Source organism: Rosa rugosa, chromosome 4, assembly GCF_958449725.1.
Source record: "Rosa rugosa chromosome 4, drRosRugo1.1, whole genome shotgun sequence".
Lineage (NCBI taxonomy): Eukaryota > Viridiplantae > Streptophyta > Magnoliopsida > Rosales > Rosaceae > Rosa > Rosa rugosa.
The window spans coordinates 17521497-17535992 of NC_084823.1; the positions used below are offsets into that span (position 1 = coordinate 17521497).

The window sequence follows — 14496 nt, forward strand, 5'->3', positions numbered from 1 at the left end:
AAACCCAGCCATAGTGATCGCTCTTCGGAGGGTCTGAACAACAAACCATCCACCATATCACTCTCCCCAAGTCGACACTCCGGGAAACAAACCAAATCGGCGACGGAGGAGGAAGGAAAAGCCCTAGACCAAGGCGGCTCTCCATAAACCAAATCAAACACAGCAAACAGGACGACACAATTGGCCACAACACTAGTGATGACCATAGCCATCAAGGTTTGGAAATTTTTGAAGTTTTATCGAAGGTGGGAAGCCGTCGAGCAAACCCTAGCAGAGCGCTAGGTCAGAACTTCTTTTTGTTCATCTTTATCAAAAAGGGTAAAAACGTATTAAAAAAACAATTCAAAAAATAGGGGTGTGCATTAAGTAATTTGGTATGTGTGAATAAAATTTCTCAATTGTATATTAGGGGGGTCAAAAAAAAAATTTAAGTACACTAAGCAGCACTACAAACTCAAGAACAGCAAATATCAGAAGAAAATTTACAAATGAGTTATAGACCTATTCTAATAGTACCATAAGCCAAAATGAAGAAAAAATGAAAATAATTTTCAAACCAAGACCATTTAATGAAAACCTATGAAAGTCGTACAATAAGGCAGTTAGGCTTAATCCTATGAAAATTTAGCCATGCTTATGCAATCTGTAATCATAAGAGTAATAACACAATTTAATGAAAATCTATGAAAGATAGGAAGGCAGTAGGGTTTAATCATATGAAATTTTAGCCATCCGTAAGCAATATGCTAAATAATTCTCTGGCCTTATAAACGTAGACAGCAGTAAGGCTTAATCCTATAAAATTTCAGCCAAGCAAGCCACTTTCAGTCAATAAGAAATGAAATAAGGGCAGATATTTTACACATAGATAGACATATATGATGAAAGATTACCTTGTTCCTGTGCTTGAAATCAAGAAACTCAGACACAGCCGTTGCTTTCTCTGCATCAATGGCTTGCTCCATGACTTGACAATTGAATTACCAAAAGAAAAATTGAGACAAAAAGATTTAAGGGGAATAGTTGAAGACACCAAATTAACAAAATTACAACATATTGTTACCTGCAAGTAAGGTAGTTCTTTTGTAATTACTACAACAAAGACTACATATTTAGAATGAACAATCTCTCTATCTAAAATTTGTCAAGACCCACCCCGGAATTACCCTCCTAACTCCGAGATGGACCTGCGGGGCCCACTTTTCGGGAAAATTCGACAGAACCTCCCCTAAAAGTGGACAACCTTAAACCTGCTGAAAACACTCCAAGGTAACAATTTCTATGCTTGAAACCACCCTGCTTCCAAGGAACAATCCGCAAATTTCCAAGTATAAACATCGAACTACTTATATAAATTACAACCCAGCAAGTCAAGTCATTCAACTTCCTCCAATATTATACAGCTCCCATACACACATAATTATACAAATGTATAAATCCACCCTTTTTAAGTAATCAGAGCAATCTAAAGAACATACTCGAAATATAATACATAAAGTAGGTTAATAAATAACCTACTGAGGATAGATGGCAAAGGTGGTGCTAGCCTCCACTCCTAAGCCGATCAGCAACGCTGCGATCTGGGCAATTGAAACCAAAGGGCCCAGGGGGAAAGTACATAAAAACGTTAGCGTGAGTGGACAAAATAAATAAGTATAAAGGAAGAAAAGTTTATACTTTCCCACAAATTTAAATTATAAAATCTCGATGCATGCAACATTTATAAAACGTATTTCTTTAAATTTAAACTCGTGAAAAACATACCAGCCCTGCTGGTTAAAAGAAATCGGACTAGCCCCGCTAGTCAAGTAATGGTAAAATATGGGGAAGAAATTTCACCATACGAAAGAAGGGAGCCTCCCAGGCTCGGGTCGGAGTGTCCCACACTCTGGAGCATCCCATGCTCTGCTCTTACTCACCCACAAACACATAGTAAGCAGGGAGGAGTACTAATAGGCTAGCTAGCAATAAATATGACGACCCAGGTATGGCGGGTAAAAAATCATACGAAAAATCGAAAATCAGTAAGGCTTCCCCATAAGTCCCGCGAATAAAGAAAACATGGGTACGATTCCCAACCGTACCCGAAAATTCTCGTAGAAAGTCACATAAATCTACAGCGTGTCCCACACGCTAAAAGAATAATTAGATCATCAGTAAGGCATTCCCAATGCCAAATCCGAAAGTCGATAAATAAATATGGAGATTTACTCCAACAAAACTCAATTTGCAAATAAAGTCTCAAATCGACGAATATAAGTATAATATAAATAGTATAAATCCGGAAATCACATCGAAAACAATTCGTCGAAAATCAACATCAGATATAAATTCAAATCCGAGCATAACAACTTAATAACCGAAGCTCACAACCGGTATAAATCATAAATACTTCACAAAAATCATTATTAGAAACAAATCCACGATATAAATCGAAATCAAATTCCAAAATCAATTCATATGCTCGGAAAATAATATGTTAATTAACTAGAACATGCTTTAATAAATAAATGCATGCATCACTTATTTAAAAACAAAAGTCCACTCACAGTGTACGGCTAAGCCTGCCGTCGATCCGAACCCTCCTCGAGGGAATCCTCCTCACGTCCTGTACAATATAACGTTCGTAAACCCTTAATTTACTGGATGGAAAACTAAATTACGATAAATAAAACCAAACCCTAACATTATCTTTATTTGCCCAAAACCTCCCAATCTTCTTCACTAATGTTATTCCCTTAATGTATGGGCTTAAGGGCCGAACCGAGGAAATCCGATGGATGGATCCCTCGTAACTCAATTAACAATTCCACCATTGAACAACATCAAAATCCATATTCATTCCATCTCCAATTCTATCCCAAAGCTGCAATTATGAAACTAGATGTATAATTGACTAATTATCTCAACAACAGAAGTCAAAGTCCGGCCAAATATAGTCTCACGCACCACCAACAGTGGCGGCGCGTGGCACCCACGCGCCGGTACCAACCTCCACCACCGGCTACCAAATTCCATGTATAGCTACAACTCAACCCACTGATAAATTTTCTCAACTACAACACATCCCAATTTTACCTGGAAATGGTCGAATTCGGCCGGTGAAGATAGCCCAGAAAACTCAAGAACCCTAGGTTGTCGATTCGGCCTCTACACGGCAAATTGGACTGCAAGACCTTAGGGGAAATGATCTCCAGCAAAAACCCGACCTTCGACGTTAACTTGGTGACCGGAGGTGGCCGGAATTTCCGGAAATTGGCGAAAACTCCAAAATGCAGCCTGAGAGAACTTTGCTTCGATCTGGAATTTCTCGGCCAAATCTCCAAAATCCCAGGTCACTAGGGTCTAGAGAGGGAAGAGGCGCTCCTATGGTGGCCGGCTGCACGCCGGTTGGTGGCCGGAAAGTGTGGAATCGAAGGGAGGAAGAGAAAACCCGAAAGGGAAGAGAGAAGAGTCGGGGGAGAGGAGAGAGAGAAAGGGGGTGGGTTTCCGGTTTTGGAAACCTACCCGGTAACTTTCCTTATTTATCTTAATTTTTACCATGAATAGTAACTTCCGTATTTCACTCATAACTTTCGCATACTAAGTCCAATTTTTACGCACTACATATGCACGCGCTCGGTTTAACGTCCCCTACAACTTTCATGAAGAACATTTTCTCAAATTTTGACCCGAACAAAAAGTCAACTTTTAGGGCCACTAAAAGTACTAAACCGAAGGTAAAAGTGAAAGTAAAGGTCGTTTACCGTCCAAACGATTAGTAAACCGGTAGATTCAGGTTCGGGATGTAACAAAATTAGTACTGAAAGAATCAATTAAAGAAAAACATGAAGAGATTTCAATTTAGGGCTTTAAAGAGAAAGTAGCGAAGCAAAAACCGATCACCCACTGCACACAGAAACAAGTATTTAAAGATCCTGAATTTACAGCAGAGGGATCCAATTCTGATAGAATTGATGCTTGGGTTTCGAAGAAGGTAACATGCATCCACAAAACGCAGTAAAGCAAAGCAAAAAAAATAGTTTTGCTTCTACCAAATGAATATCTTAAGCAGAAATCTCTTCAGCATGGCATGCTGAATTGAATTCTTCTGATACAACAGGAAACAATTATGCTCCACAGAAGATACTAACAGTCAAAAATGTGAATTCCCATCAACATTCTGGGTCAGTAGGGCATCAACCAAAGATCTAAATACTAATGATTCTAATAGAAGGTTTTGAATAAAATAGTAGTGTTTTCATGTCATGCTAGGAATGTCTTCAGTACTACTGTACTTGCTAGCTTTACAATTTTTCCCGTCTAGCAGTTGAGTTGGTGGCTCTTCGTCTTCTTGGACTTCATCAACGTCTTTGGGGTTCAAGAAACTCGGTTAATAGGTTGAAGAAAGGAGTTGTGCCCAGATCCTATCGGTAATCACAACCTGGTTCTGGCTCTCAGTAATATGTTGTATATCAAAAGTTAAAAAAGATCAATATGTGAGTCTTAACTTTAAACTCTGAGAGCACGCAACATTTCTAATAAGATACATACTAAGACGATGCAGTTAAAGTAGAAGCTTCCACCATTCATGACAATAAACAAAATTGTAAGAGAAATGATAACTACCAAGCCTGTCAACCCTACCATTGCTCCATGAACGGCACTTTGAGCATGCAGTGTGCAGTATACATTTAACCTAGAAAACAATTGCATGTATTGACTAGCTTCTTAGGTGGAATAATACATATTCTTAGTTCTTTTCTTGTGTTATGTTACGAGTATTCCCATCCACCTAGCTAATGTTACCCTAGAATGAAATTTTGTAATGAAGAGAAAACATGCATCAATGTTTCTAGCTGCATATCTAAATGGAGATGATCATCACTTTTCTAAGTGGCTCGAACAAGAGATGGTCTTTTCTAGTGTATTTTTTCTGCACTAATCTGTTAAACTATTTAAAAGGTGGTCTCATCAAAACCGACATAGAAGTGCGCTGAACAGAAAGCAAAAAACTGAAAACAGACAAATGGTACCACAAACTTTTAGGAAATATTGCAATCCTAAGAGAATCCCTTTCCATGACCTCATTAAGTAGATTAAGCAATAGAATGAGAGAGTAGTAGCTACAATATATGTGTACTGTGTACGCGCTACATACTCTGATATTATCCAACGAGTCAAAATGTAAACTTTTAAGAGCTCCCGTTGCAAAAGTTTCGTTTTTCAATTTCATTTCATTAGCAGCAACAGTATAGAGCTAACCCCAAATTGGTAAAACAGAAAGTAAAGAATCCACAAGGGTACATGCAGAGCTTGATGAGATGATGCTGAATGCAAATATTGAATAGGAGATTTACTCACCCACTCAAGAAAAAGAGGGGAAAGTTACAATTATAGTATTTGAAAAGAAAAATTACAACACATTGTAAGAAGGATTAAACAAAGAAGCACCACTACATGAAAATTGACTTTTCACGATGCGAAATTTACGGCGTGCATCAAATGCGTGCCGTGAATGAGTATCATTAACGACAGGTTTTAAATGCAGGCCGTAAAATATGCACTTTTTTGAAAAAAAATTAAGATGTATTGGTATGAACGTCATAAAATTCTTACTTTTTGAGAAAAAGCTTTTGGGTGTGCCGCGGTCTGCAATTGCTGCGCGCTAAAAAGGCTGAAAATTAAACTTCCCTCCTTGTAGAAAACGAAAAAGTTGAAACTTTAATAGTCACACAAGCTCGACATCGAGCTCTCCGCCTTCATCTCCAAGCTCTCCTCCCTCTACAAAACCCCCGAGCACCTACAGCTCTCCTCCCTTGGCACCGAACTCTACAGCGCCTCCGCCTCTTCCTCTTCCTCCTCATTGACGCCTCGAATTCCGTTCAGAGTCACCGGAAGGCTTTTCTCCCACCGCTCCGGCCTCTACCTCCTCCATCAACCCGGAAGGATTGGACAAGGGATATGCCTGATTCCGTTCCAAAATTGCCTGATTCCGTCCCTCCTCCGACGGTTCCTGATTCTCTTTTGAAGGCATTCCCGGCGACGACGTCATTATAGTTCAGCAAGGCAAGAATCCCGGCGACCCGATCGTTGTCACAGTCAATTGCCCCGACGAGGCCCGGCCTCGGCTACGACCTCTGCATAATTGTGTTCCAGTTCGGCCTTTACATTACCAAAGGAGGTAATCCAAATCTATCGAAAGTTTAGGGTTTCGATATACACAAATCTATCTCTATGTTATAATTATATATAATTGATTGTTTTGTTGCTCAGAAAGTTTGAAGGAGTGAATTTGTATTCTAATTAGCACTAGAAATTTATATGAATTTATTGATTTTATTGCATATGGTGTGTGAATTCGTAGTTGCATTCAATTAGCAGTGTGGACTTCATGTATATGACAATTGAGGTATAGCAAATTTCATGCTCATCGAAAATGAAAATGAATAAGTTATGGCCTATGGGGACTTGAGATAAATAATCAGTTATTGCTTCCCTTGGTTAGGTTTCATTGTTCTTATTTTGTGTAATGTAATTTGTGTTGCATTGTTATATATGTGTTGTTTTTCTAATGGTAGGGATGTAATAGGTGAAGGGGAAACAAATGGAGGAAATCCTGATATTAAGAGCATGTAAGTTCTTTGCTTCTGCTTATGGTTCTATAGAAATCCTACGCTCTGAAAAACATTAGGGAATTGAAACATTTTCACATTGGGACAGAGATGTCATTTTTTGTTTGTGTTTGCTTTACCTTGCTGCAGTGATTATTACTTCGTTCTATGATGGCTATTGTTAAGTACTTTGAAAATAGTTTAAGATTTATTCAAAAGAACATAGACTTTCTTGTTGGAAAAGTGTGGCTTAGATTAGAGCCATTTGGAATCCCACATCAGAAAGGTGAAGAGTCATCCTTGGGTTATAGGGAATGGTACCACACACACTAATGTCGAGGCCTTTTGTAATAAAACCCCATACTCGTTCTGCACCGGGTGGCTAAAGTGGGGGGAATATCGGCATTATTGGATCCGTGTGTGTGGGACTCATTTGCCGCTTCTGCACAACAAGTGGTATCAGAGCCAGGTTACACTTGGGACTTGGTGTCTCATACGGTCGAGTTGCAATTTGGAGGAGCTCCCATTTGGATTAGGATCACAAGATTTGGAATTGGATGCTTGTGGTCAAGGTGGAGCTATTGGAATTTGGATCATGAGACAATTGAAGATGGCTCGAATCACGCAAAGGTGGAGATTGTTGGAAAAGTGTGGCTTAGATTAGAGCCATTTGGAATCCCACATCAGAAAGGTGAAGAGTCATCCTTGGGTTATAAGGAATGGTACCACACACACTAATGTCGAGGCCTTTTGTAATAAAACCCCATACCCGTTCTGCACCGGGTGGCTAAAGTGGGGGGAATATCGGCATTATTGGATCCGTGTGTGTGGGACTCATTTGCCACTTCCGCACAACATTTCTCACCTAGCATTGTTACATTCAGTAACATAATTGTAGGGAGCTTGGCCAATGGTGGAATCAGCCTCGAAAAGCATGGCATTTCATGCACTCTCGATCTGGCTATGTCAGGATAACAATTATTTATAAAAGATTTTACACTCATTCTTTGTGCAAAAGATTTTACGCTCAGCATTTGTGTAGAAGGTTTTGGGAAAAATCTCTGTAACTTGTAATTCAAAATTTTTATTTGATAACTAAAGTCCTATATGAGTGATTTATTAGAGGTTTAAAGTAATGATATTTGCAAGAGTATGTGAGCAGTGATATATATATGTATTGGTTTTGGGAAAGCTGGAATAAGACTATTGCCTTGTGAAGTTCATTTCCCTCTTTATGTCTGCTCTTTTGCAGGTTACAATTTTGGCTGGTGTTCTCCTTCACTGCTCTATTTCACCCAAAGGTGTTGTTGTTTGATCTTATTTTGTTTCTGAATTTGTAGTGGAGTAAGTTTGTATACTTAATCACTATGTGTTTCTAGGACTTCCAATTTTGTTAATGTGTGTGTTTATGGTTTGCCTATGCATGACTACAATGAAGGGACAATTGATTGCTTTCTGGTAGCATAGTAATTGATTGATTTCTATTAAGATAGTGTTTGATTGCTTTATACTACTATGATCTAAGTACTGTATTTAGCTCTACTAAGGTAATGTACTTGGGTCTTAGCAAAGGAAAATGAGATGAGGCTCTTGGTTTCATTTTGTTATTTTATTGAAATATTCGACTGTTTGGTGAATTGGTCTCAATCTAGTAATAAATAGAATCATGAAGTTTCCTATTCCTATCTGAATGGACCCTTTTCTTTCTTTGGCAGTTTACAAAAGGTTGCCGAGAGCTCTAAGTACCCACTGGACTAGAGTGAGATCAATTTATGGAATTGGTATCCCTCTCATCCCACACTATTCATTTGTTGGGTGCTTCTAAATGTACCCAGCAAATTACTTAGTAAACCCAGCAAATTATTTATATTTAAATATTATTTTTAAACATCTAATTAAATTCAACAAGTTTCCCAAAGTACCCTCCACCTTTAACAAAACCATGCACCCAGCAAAAACAATCTCATGATTTCCAGTATTCTTCATTAATGGCACTCTTCAGGACGGGAAAAAAGAAAAATTGTTTAGGTTTACCTATTTCCTCTACTCAATTGGTGATATTGGTATTGTTTTAAAATTGTATGATCTTGTTCAACAAGGATAGAGACTTTGAATTCTAATCTCTTGAAATGAAGAAGATTTTTCAGAATATATATATATATATATATATATATATATATATAAGAATTTGATGGAGCTCATGGATAATCATGATTATGGGTATGAACTAGAACTAGTAGAAGTCTTTTGGCTGCTGCAGTGGTTGGATCTGGGTGTCTATCCCATCATCACGAATCCCTACTCCTCCTTTTCTTCTCTAACAACCATAATCTCATCTTTCCTCTCATTGCTATTTGTTCACATATATATTCAGTTTGCTGGGTATATGAACATCAAATTGGAGAAGATGAACAAATCACAAGAAATATTTTGGAAATTAACACAGCCGTAATCTCATCTAGACAACAGGGAATAATCATTTTTCTAAATGTACGCTCATTGCAATTTGTTATATGCACACAGTCGTAATCTCATCTTTCCTCTCATAGCGATTTGAGGAAGAATTGGTGGATCAAATCTTAGGTATGGCTTGGAGAAGATCATCAATTAAATTGGTGGAATCTAACGTTGATTGGAGAGGTTGGGATTTGTTTTCTTGATTTTGGGAACAAATCGCATGAGCATTAGTTTATTTGGATGGGTATTTTGGGAATATTTGCCAGGTATAATAAATATTTTAAGGGCTAAATACTGACTACTACCTTGTAGTTTGGGTCTAAAATCAATTCAGTCCCTAAACTTCTAATTTCATCAAAAACACCCCTGCACTTCGAATTTTGATCTAATAGGTCCAATTTGTTAGTCTTCCGACAATTGAGTCATTTAACTTGTTGACGTGGCTCATATATGGCCTATGTTTTATGATGTGATGTTGAGGTGGCCTACATAGTCAATTTTGGAGTGAGTCCCACTATTAGAAATCTATCAAATAAATAGTTTTTCAACAAATAATCCAACTATAACTTGAACTCATAACAGAATATTAATGAATTGGACCTATTAGATCAAAATTGAAAGTACATGGGTGTTTTTGATGAAATTAGAAGTCCAATGACTGAATTGATTTTGGACCTAAACCACAGAGTAGTAACCAGTTTTTAGCCCATATTTTAAATATAAATGAATAGCTGGGTATACTTAAAAATTTGCTGGGTACATTTAGAAATACCCTTGTTTTTTTGTTTAGTGTATGTAGTTATTCACATTTCTGTTTATTAAGACCATTTACAAATGTGAAATCCTCTATGGATTTTTTTTATATCATTTATTTATTTATTTATTTATATTTTTTATAGCATGAAACTCTGGGTATCTTGGTCTCTGTAATATGGATAGATTTTATGATAATATCAGTTCCAGTATCAATATGTATAGCTCATATTTAAACTTTATCAACTATATTTAGTATTCTAAGATACTAATATGTATAAGGATTGAGGCATTGATTTCCTGATTGGTTAGACTGACTGATAGGTGGTTTCTGTAGTTCAGTTATCTTAATCTTTGTTTTGTCCCCTTTGTTTTGGTGTATAGATATGTGGGGGTGCTGCGCTGCTCACTGATGTTGTATTTTGGCTCATTCTGTATTCATTTCTAATGAGTAAAGATTACAAACTGAACTTTGTAAGTATACTACCCTTTTAATAGGCCTTAATATTATGCAGGAAAATGTTATGTTCTTGTACCTTGGGTGGAGTTGTTGTTTTGATTGCATAGTGTATTTGATGAAATTCTTCTTACTTTTCAACTCAGATGATGGCCAGTATGTACTCATTCAATCTTGTTTTCTTCCTTGGGGAGACAATTTTGAATAGCTTGGTAAGTTCGGTTCCTTCTTCTTGTAATTGACATTTTCTCTCCAAAGACAGAAACTACTTCATATGATCTTACTCAGCTCTGTCACCACTCACCACAACACATCATGAACTTTGCATGTATCTTGGGGTTGGAGTGATGCATATCCCATGCTACGGCGTCTCTGCTTTAATTGTTAGAATGAAGCAGTTGTGGTTCTCAAGATCATTCCTGGAGTCTTTTTAGGGTGAGAGGTGTCGTTGCGTGCATTGAATCACAAGAGTGTCGATCTTGGAGTACTATTAGTCTTACATTATTGCTTGTTGGGTCAGCAATAGTCTAGTTTTGCTTGGTGTTCTTTTCTAAGCTAGTATGTTCTGAATTGGCTTCAAGCCTTTTAGCTTTGATGAATATATGATATTGCTTCAATGTTTGGGTGATCCTGGATAAATAGAGAATTATAATACTATTATTATTATTTTTTTTATTATAAAAAGACAATTTACGGCGTGCAATGCAGGCCATAAAATGACAATTCACAATGTGCATTTGGTTCATTTACGGCGTGCAATGCAGGCCTTAAATGACAATTTACGGTGCGTAAGGCATTCATTAAAGGAAAATTTACAACGTGCATTTAGTTCATTTACGGCGTGCAAAAATGCACGCCGTAAATGTGAAAAAAAATGAATTTAATTTTATGACGCGGTCTATAAGGGCGCATCAATACGCGTCGTAAAAAGTCATTTACGGCGCTTTTTGCATGCCGTAAATGACTTATTTTCCTGTAGTGCACCCACAAGGAAGTAAAGAACCAGTTAACAAAATGAAGCCAAATACAGAGTGTAGCTTATACTTGTAGATATCTTGAATATAGATGAAACCATTTGCATAACCTTTATAGATCCATTGTACTGCTGCTGCTACTAATAAAATGGCAAAATCACTTACCTAGAGAGGGAAATAAAGGAAAACATACACTAGATACAATTTTCCTTCAAGCCACAATTACAAGGAAAGGATCATGGCAAAATCAGATTCATGATGCAGGGACAATTACCATAAGAATGAAACCGTAAACTATAGTCCAACATCAATAGAAACACGAACATTACTGTGCAAAGAATGAAACTAAGCATATCAATAGAATTATTTTCATATTAAATTGTTTTATCCTTAGTGAATCAAGATAAAAAAAAATTGACACAAACAATCAAAAGATGGATAAAATTCAACCAGTAAGCAGGATAAAGAAACATAAAATGATAATTACCTCTGCTACCACTTTCCTTGACTCTACCGAATCTGCTTTATTCCCAGCTAGAGCCATGAACATATTTGAATTGCCTTGTCATAAGAGAATGATCTGAGTAGATAGAATTAGCCATATTGTAACACACAAATTAGCATAAAGAAGTTAGAATACAGAGTGCACCACCTAAACAAAACTGAAATTGAAGTTATAGCCTAAGATTGTATAAAGCAACCAAGGACTGAGTGATGTTTAGACAGCTAGAAAGTGTGAGCAATACATGCTTGTCTTTACAATTGAAAAAAGAGTATCTTGTAAAAGAGTATCTTGTAAAAGAGTCCATCCCTGAAAAGAAAAGTTTCGGCTACTTCATTCAATATAGAGAAGAAAAGAACAAAGTGACAAGAATAGATCAGTTTATAGCTCTTTCCATAAGCAACTAGCAAGCTGATCATACTAACATGATGGTATTCTAGGTACTCAAGGGGGAAGCAATACCTTGTTATACTTAAACTCAAATATTGTGTCAATTCCTCTGTCAATAACCCCACAGATGCAGCGGAAAAAGAGATGCTTACACTGTACTAAATCGATATCAGAAGGACAGTAAGGACATTTGGAGGTTTTTGTGCCGTTCTTTGACACCTTTGTAATAGATTGCTTGCAAAGCACATGTCCAGATGACATCAACATAGGTGGATTTTCTTCGGTTGCTTGTTCCTTGGAGGCTGGACAAACAAAAATAGAATGGAATTGAAACTCACGGTCTAACTCCACTGGCACAAGCAGCTGCTTCATAGTCTGCCATTCATTTCTCTTCCCTACCATTACATTCATAAACTTGAGAAGAGGTGGCAACCCCTGAACAGTGAATCATAAGTGAACAGTAAATAATGTAGTAATTATAATATCGTTTAATTGTAATAATTGTTTTTCTTTATAATTAAAATAATTAGTTGATAAATAATGATGTAATTACAACGATGTTTATATTTGTACTTATTGATTTTTATTGTAAAACGGTGAGATTCATTCTTATTAAAATTATGACCTTTATATTTGTTGATAAATCATTTAATTTGTTGATATATTATAGTAAAATATTACATGATAAATAATGTAGTAATTATAATATCGTTTTAATTGTAGTAATTGCTTTTCGTTACAATTAAAATAATTAGTTGATAAATAATGATGTAATTACAACGATGTTTATATTTGTACTTATTGATTTTTAACGCAAAACGGTGAGATAATTTCTTATTAAAATTATGACCTTTATAATAGATGACCCTTCATAATAGCGTTTATATTTGTACTAATTGCATTTTTTAATTACGTAGCAAGATGAAGCACATAAATTGTGACATGCCGGGATGAAGAGAAAAACTGGGAAGGCCAAAAGACACAATTTTCAGAGCTTTGATAGTTACGCTGTTGTGGAGGGCTTTGCACAATTTAAAGACATCCCTAGCCATACATCCGGAGGAACATCAAATGAAAGAAATCAACATATGCGCACACAACCAATTCCTGGAAATTCTCCCATGAACTTGGACATGGATGTAGATGAGGTAATTGCAGATGAAACTGCAGATCCTAATGTGAGGCCTCAAGGAAGGAAGGCTGCAAAAGAAGCAATACGGAAAGGAAAGAAGGCAGCGAAAGATCAAAGTCCTTTGTCAAGCACTCTCGAGACTATAGCGAACAACCCAAAAAAAAAAAAAAATTAATGAACAGTAAATCATAAGTGAACAGTAAAAATGAGCAGTTAAAACACTAAATGAACAGTGGAACATGAATAGTTAAAATTGATGAACAGTGAAAGATGAACAATCTTGACCGGTCAAGAAAAACAACGGGTGTAAACCCATGTCCAATGGCAGTGAACAGTATCTTGACTGGTAAAATTCTTGACTTCTCGACCTTGACATTTCTTGACTACGGGTGAACTTGCTCTAATTAAAGATAGAACAAAATTGGTAAGAGCCGGCAGCAAAGTTTCACTAGTAGTAGATATGGCTTATACTCGGGGCAAGTCTTGAACTTTACGAGTTTTAGTGCGAAAATTTAATTAAAAGACAAGACACTTGGTTGCGCTAATTAAGAGAAAATGTAAAAGAAAAAGAAAATCGTAGGAACAGAAAAATGGCGATTTCAGACTACAATAGACCCAAGGTTTGGAAATTCAATTGCATTACCAAATAAATGATCACACACTTCAGTTAATAATATTTTTTTGTTTTTGCTTTTTATATGTATATCTATTGTACATCATGCTGTATTTGATCGAAGGACTCTTGGAATCAGAGGCTTGGTGCCGCAAGGCCGGCCCTGCTTATATAGAGCAACACCAATCTTTATGAATTAGAACTTAGCAAGGATTAAGGTGGCAAGTGAATGCAGAGACAACAAGCATTGATTCAAGAGATTAGCAACAGTGACCAAATCCAATTCTACTTGTACTTCTCAATAACCGCGATCATATGATAAATAAGAGTCAAAAATATTAACGAGATGTTCAAGGAAATCCCGATTATGTGTCTGGCCCAAACTCTAGGTTACTTGACCTAGTGGTAATAGGGTTAAATTAGAAGGATCTAGATTCCTATTCAATGTACGATTACTTTCCTTGTATGATTGAGATTCTATGCATTGTAATCCTCTATATAAAGAGGCCCCTACTATCAATGAGAATACACAGCGAATTTCTCTCAATTTCAGTTTCTTTACAACACGTTATCAGCACGAAGCCCTAACTCTGAAACCCTAATTTCGTAGCCCTCAAATTCCAAC

At 36.7% G+C, this 14496-nt stretch overlaps 1 long non-coding RNA gene across 1 annotated transcript; it reads left to right on the forward strand.

The window, feature by feature from the left end:
- Positions 1-5629: 5629 nt before the first annotated feature.
- On the forward strand, positions 5630-10955 carry LOC133746343 (uncharacterized). Its single transcript, XR_009864072.1, has 6 exons — positions 5630-6163; positions 6561-6614; positions 7846-7894; positions 8309-8374; positions 10188-10277; positions 10407-10955. It is a non-coding gene; the product is annotated as an uncharacterized LOC133746343 (long non-coding RNA).
- Positions 10956-14496: the final 3541 nt, after the last annotated feature.